At 42.0% G+C, this 6,910-nt stretch overlaps 1 long non-coding RNA gene across 1 annotated transcript; it reads left to right on the top strand.

Annotated features, from left to right (window-relative positions):
- Positions 1-1,386: 1,386 nt before the first annotated feature.
- On the top strand, positions 1,387-4,667 carry LOC138979647 (uncharacterized). Its single transcript, XR_011460071.1, has 4 exons — positions 1,387-1,715; positions 2,207-2,322; positions 3,289-3,349; positions 4,462-4,667. It is a non-coding gene; the product is annotated as an uncharacterized lncRNA (long non-coding RNA).
- Positions 4,668-6,910: the final 2,243 nt, after the last annotated feature.

The following is a 6,910-nucleotide window of genomic DNA, read 5'->3' as shown; positions in this document are numbered from 1 at the left end:
CCAAGCAGTGTCAGCGGTCAGTTTCAAGAAAAAGGAGGAGGCTGTGACCATGAGCACCAAACCCACTGTCAAGATTGGAGGTGAGCGAGTCAGCATAGATCCACAGCTGCTTTTCCAGCGCCTTCTTCATGTTGCTGGTGGCGACTTGTCCAAGCTCCAAGACATTTTCCAGCATGAACTGACAGCCCTGCCCTCATCCTTGTTTGACGACAGCGGGTTCATGCGAGAATCCAGCAAACACCTCTTGGCAAAGCACTTGTGGGATGCCAGTGAAGGCTGCCAGCAGGAAATGTTGAGAATCAAAGATGTTCACTACATCCTTGATGGGGGCTCTTTAATTCATCAACTGTCTTGGCTGAGAGGCACATCCTACACGCACTTGGCTGAGAGATATGTTGAGTATGTGAAGAACTCATACCCTCATGCAACAGTCGTCTTTGATGGGTATTTTGGGGGACCTTCGACCAAAGGCATGGCCCATGTTCAAAGACGCACCCTGCCTGGCCGTGATGTGCAGTTCACTCCTGACATGTTGCTCTCAGAGAAGAAGGAGGAGTTCCTCTCCAACACCACCAACAAACAGCGGTTCATTCATCTTGTTGGGGAAGACACAGACCTACTCATTCTTCTTCTGTTTCATGTCAAGTCAGACATGAAGGATGTGTTCTTCTCCTCAAGCAAGGCAAGTACAACAAGACTTTGGGACATCAGATCAACGCAGAGCCGTCTTGGCCCCAATGTGTGCAAGAATATCTTATTCGCGCATGCATTTAGTGGCTGTGACACAACTTCTCGGCCTTTCAGTGTCGGAAAATGTGTCCCAGTGAAGAGACTGCAAAAAAAGAACAAACTGTTTGAAAATAGTGCCAAGGTTTTCCTGCAGACTAATTCGGATCACCAGATGATAGCAGAGACAGGAGAGAAACTGTTAGTCGACATCTACAAAGAAAATGATGGTGACACTCTTGACAAGCTTCGGCTGGTAAAGTACCGCGAGAAAGTGTTCACCGGCTCTAAGCAAGTTCAGCCAAAAGTCCTGCCTCCTACTTCAGCTGCAGCCAAGTACCACTCCTACAGGGTCTTTTACCAGGTTCAGGAGTGGGCTTGTTTGGGTACCAGTCTGGAGCTCATGCCTGAAGAATGGGGGTTTCAGCTTCAGCGGGGACAGCTGCTTCCTGTTCATACATGTACTGACATTCCCCCTGAGGAATACATAGATCACAAACATGAAACGATGCCTCACAGTGTCACTTCAAGACGCGCTCAACCGTTACTTACGTCACTCGACTCACTGTCCGATAATGCACACGTCAGCAGAACATGATGAATCACACAGGTATAGCACTACACAACGTCAAATCGGAGTGGAGAAAGTGCTGTGTGCGGAGCGGAGCAAGGAATAGGACACGTTTCTATTTTTTGGCTCCGGTGCAGCGGTGCAGCCAATCAGCGCACTCATCACTTTCTCCGGAAATAGTAGTGTGACACTAGGTGGCATCCCAAATAACGACGGCCGCCTTTTTCGAAAGAACTTTTTCATGGATTTTACACAAGAATACCGAAACGGAAAGATAGAATGTGGTTTCCGCTAGATTTCAAGTCACGCTTTTCACTTTTCCGAGGAAGCCAACAGCTGAGTGTGAAGAAACGCTGCTGTTCAACTTCGAAATCTCCAGTCGCAGACGACCTTCGCTTTTGCAGTACAGTCAATGCAGGTGCAATGTTACTCATTTCGATCAGCTTGTTTTCGTATATATTTTTGCATTAAGATCATGTACAATGATTGGAATCAAAGGAGGAATGACTTCGGTATGCAAATGCGTTGGTTTGGCCGAAATCAATACAGCAGTAATTAAGCTAGGTTCTTTCTCGTCAGTTTGTTTTTTGCGACTGAAGTTTGTCTTCTGAATGTACCACTTGCTTGATTTTGATTGTTTGTTCAGCTCCTCGGCACAAAATTCATCATGCAAGATATCAATTTGTTGAATGATAACGGGATAAGTGAAGTTCAAACATGTATCTGCTTGCAAAAAACAATCGCAGGGACAGATCTATCTGCTTCATTGACTGACAGATTGTCATTGAATTTCCAACGTAAAATGACTCGTTTGCAGACTCTCTAATTAGATCCATCGAGTGTTTGTGTTCTTAGATCCATTGGCTATGCAGGCTTTTTGCGATCATAACATTGTTTGGGTTTGTGCAGGTGCAATCTGCAGATCAGAGGAGATTGACCGCAGGGTGACGCAGTGTCAGTGATCAATGCAACTTGTGTTCGACACTCAATATTGCCTTCTACCAAACTCAAGGGCAAAACAAAAGGTACGTGCTTGTGAATTCATATTATGTATGTCTGTGAAGATTAACACCGTTTTTAGCTCTAGTCTGAGTGATCATGCTTATTAATATCCAATTCAAGTTACATACGATACATACTCCGCCCCAGCACCACCCTCACCCCATAGCACTGCTATTCAGATACTACAGTCCAACAACTAACCCTCTAAAAGTCCCCCCCCCCCCCCCCCCAACTCTCGGTGTAACATCTGTTGCTATCTGCATCTTTGTGTGGTAATGGGAAACTCGTGCTCAAATAGTTTCAGAACCTGTTGATATTATAAGAGTTTTATTTACCAATGGTTCTCCCCTCCCTCCTTCATATTACACCGACACTCTCTATGCCCACCCTCCACCCCCTTCCCCCATCCCTTCCCTCTACAGGCACGTCTACTAAAGTCTCAGACGTGATAGGATTAAGAGGATGCCACAATGATCCGGGTAACTTTGCAAATAATCATACTGATATAACAGAAAAAAGTTATTCCAGTCATTTCTACTTATACATTACAGTGTTACAAAACAGGAATTTGTGCTATTAAAGTTATAATCTACAAACAACAAAGACCCTCCAGCCCCCCCCCCCCCCCCTCCTCACCTGCAACATATACATGTTCATGTCCAACTTTCCCAGTGGCTCTTAATCTTATGTCTATGTCTGTTGATATTGAAGAGTAGAAAGTGTTTAGTTTTCAATGACTAAATTTCCCCTCACACACACACACACACAAACACACACGCACATGCACATAGCTGTTGTCTCCTTCTCAATCTCTCTGTGTCTCTCTGTTTAATTAAAATATTTGGATCACTAACTCTTCACTGAGATTCAGTGTTATGTGTTATGTGGAGTAAGATTAGTGAATGTTGCTGCTGATTCTGTTGTTCTTACTGTTCTTCCTCCCTGCATAATCTTTTTTCTCCTTAAACAGTTTTTTTTTATTACTACAGTGCGTCTATGGAGTGTACATCAGAGATGTGATGGGACCAAAAACATTCCAAAATGAAACAGGTAACTTTTTAAACTGGTCTTCATTTTGTTTATTGAGAAGTTGGTTCACATGATACATTTCAGAGTCGTCCTTTTAAATTCGTTAAATATTGCACCAGTCACTACATCTATAGATTATCAGATTAAGTTGTCTTCTTCTGCATTATGCATATGCAATATTCATCTTTAGTGCGCGCGCGTGTGTGTGTGTGTGTGTGTGTGTGTGTGTGTGTGTGTGTGTGTGTGTTTATTGGTTGAAGACGATGCATAGGCAGGATAGCTAACTGAGTTGCCTGCAAGACCGTTAACGGCATTTTGCACTGTATATTTGCTGTACATTAATTTCAGCTTAGGTATGACCAATACCAAAAGTTACAATGTTGTAGGTGAAATGGTCTGTCTTTTGGGCTCTTTCCAAAAAGGATCCGAATTCGGGGATAGACTCAACCGTTTCGGGTTTTATATGGAGCCGTACACTAATTAACCCGATTTAAGCATTAAAGAATTTAAGAGTGTTAGTTTTGGAGGGTATAAACTATGTAATTTAAATGAAAATTTCAATAATAAATTTTCGTATAATTAATATACTTACCCAATTCTCATAGTTTATACCCTCCCATCCTTCCACGCTACTTAATTTCCTATGGCGTCTTTTTTTTAGCTTGGTTACCACCTTTTCGAGGGCAGGTAATTTGAGTAGTTTTTCGACATCTAGCATATATGAGATCTTAGTCAATGCATCCCTCAGACAACCAGTTACACCGTTAATGACACATGAAGCAATAAGGTAACTATCAGATAACACTTGTATACACAAAATCCACTCGGACAAGATCAACAAAATCTTACGATCTTGTTAACTCATTGGAGACGTAATGTTTTAGTCCTTTTTTTTTTGGTTGAAAATGTGCTGAAAAAAGAAGATTACAGCTAGATCAAAACTCAAAAGTGTTCCAAATTACCCCTCCATTTGACCTGTGAACTCGCCACTGTGTTGACCTTTGTCATGCATAAGATATAGTTAATAATCGCCAAATATTAACTAACTAGGTCAACAGGTCAAGAAGTATTAAGCATTTTTATGGGCTGCATTTGTTTCATTTGTGTCACCCTTTATGTTTATACTTTTGCAGGCTGGTGTGGAGTTCTGATGTTGCCAGGGCGATGGAAGACACATACATAAGACATATAAACAAGCTTCCCTGTGAAGTGTTTTGATCACAAATCACCATTATTTCACACATTTATGCATATCTATTCTCAGCTCAGACTTGTGCTTTGAAATTGGATGTTTAAGTACTAGCTAAAACCCTGAATAAAGTCTTCGCAATACATGGAATGGGATCAAAAGTGTGTGTGTGTGTGTGTGTGTGTGTGTGTGTGTGTGTGTGTGTGTGTGTGTGTGTGTGTGTGTGAAAACAACATTCAACAAGAAGAGCAAACGCTCGATCGAGTCACTTTCGCAGTTCTGAATATTATATGAGGCATCAGATGGACAGGAAGAAATTGCTATTCACAACACAATGAGTCACGTTCACATAAAATTTGAGCCCGGTCACTTTTATAGTTTCCGAGAAAAGCCCAACGTTAAGTTGTGTGTTGCCGAACAGAAAAGGCTAGTTATCTCCCTTGTTTTTCTGATAACGTTCGTAAAAGGCTACAGATGTAAATACTTTGATGTAAAGAATAATCCTACAAAGTTTCAATCACATCCGATGAACTTTGTCAAAGATATAAAATGTCTAATTTTTCCTTTGACGCTGACCTGTGACCTTGAAAAAGGTCAAAGGTCAACGAAACCATCGTTAAAGTGTAGAGGTCATTGGAGGTCACGACTAAACAAAATATGAGCCCGATCGCTTTGATAGTTTCCGAGAAAAGTCCAACGTTAAGGTGGTGTCTACGGACGGCCGGCCGGACGGCCGGCCGGACAGACTAACACTGACCGATTACATAGAGTCACTTTTTCTCAAGTGACTCAAAAATGAGGGTGAGATAAAACATAAAAAAAGCTACAGCACAGATACTTTTTTGTCTAGCGTCAAGGACGGATCCAGGGGGGGTTCCTGTCACCCCCCCCCCCCCCCCCCGGCCTGAACATGTATCTCCTCCAAGGGTGAAAATAAAATAAAAATCAATAAATCATGACAAATATTCGGAGAACGCGCCAGCTAGATTCCACATATTCTCATCTACATTTCAAAACGTCCAGACCTCCCTAGCGCCCTCAACTAATGAACCCCGAACACAATTGGGGGCCCCCCCAACCTGATACGATCCGGCCATGAGCGTTCTATATCGTCCTCTTTAGAAACTTGTTGCGCTGTTGACACACGTACGTTTCTATTTGCAAACATCCATAAAGTAATATTTTGTTAATCATGTTTAAAACATTTCTTCTGAGTAGAGTGAAGCTAAATCAAACCACACACAAAATGAAAAAAAATAAATCTAAATCAAAGCCATATTGCGCGTAACATAAAGCAACAGTCTAACCGTCTGCAAGAGAGATTGTTAGTAGTAGATCTAAAAAAAAAGAAGAATGGATTCCATGGAAGCTAGTGTAACTATACACATTCAACATCTTTGAAGCTTCGGATATAACTCGATAAAACAAAAAAGAACCAAAACTTAAAACATGTCCCAACAGTTGTTAGTCCACCTCTCTCTTCACCCGACCCCCACACTCACATAGTTTGTGTCTGAAAAGCTCTAAAACGCACTGGCACACACGCACACACACTGACTTATACAGAGTCCATTTAGAAATATGTTCAGTAATTGCGATGAAAGACAAGACTTTTGTCTCCTTTGGTAAACATCACGGTTATTTCCCATCAGACTGCGCGAGTGGAGAAACTACGTCATATCATAGGGGAATCCCCTACCGGAGCAGGATCGGAGCAGCCTGCTCCGGAACCGGAGCTTGTGTGTGAGAGGGCAGGTGGAGAGCGGAGCAGGATCGGAGCAGCCTGCTCCGCTTGCTCCGCCTGTGTGTGAGCCCCGCTTAACACAAAAACCGGATTGAAGCTGATGGAACAAATTGTGTTCTTCCATGTAAGCAAGGATATTCTTGTGCACACGCCTTTGTAATATTTTTTACAAAATAGGCAGCAAGGAAATGGGTCTAACATTACTTGGGTCTGAGAAATCTTTACATTTGGGAAGGGGTATGACTTTGGCGCTTTTCAATTTAGACGGGAAAACATTCTGCTGAATACTAAGGTTATATTCAAACGTGAGCGAATCCACAATATACGGTAGAGAAAGCTTCAATACTTTCACGGGTTTTTATCAGGACCCATGGACTTTTTGTTCTCCAAGTTTTCAATAAATGTTCCGACCTCATGAACTGCAATCGGAGAAATAATAAACGCTTCTTTGTCTACTCTGTTCCGCTGTCAGTATTCGTCCAATTTTTCAAAACAGTTATCTGTATCCGGAGAATATGTTTCTGCCACAGAAGCCTTCAATTTATCTGCTAAAAATATAAAATGATTATTAAATTCTTCCGCAGTGTTTGAGTAGCAGTTGACTTTTTCCTAAATATACCAAGGATTTCATTTATTGCCCGCCAAATTG

The sequence above is a fragment of the Littorina saxatilis genome, linkage group LG11 (assembly GCF_037325665.1).
Source record: "Littorina saxatilis isolate snail1 linkage group LG11, US_GU_Lsax_2.0, whole genome shotgun sequence".
NCBI lineage: Eukaryota > Metazoa > Mollusca > Gastropoda > Littorinimorpha > Littorinidae > Littorina > Littorina saxatilis.
The sequence above is the reverse complement of the archived record's forward strand: the minus strand, read 5'-3'. Positions and strand labels throughout refer to the sequence as shown.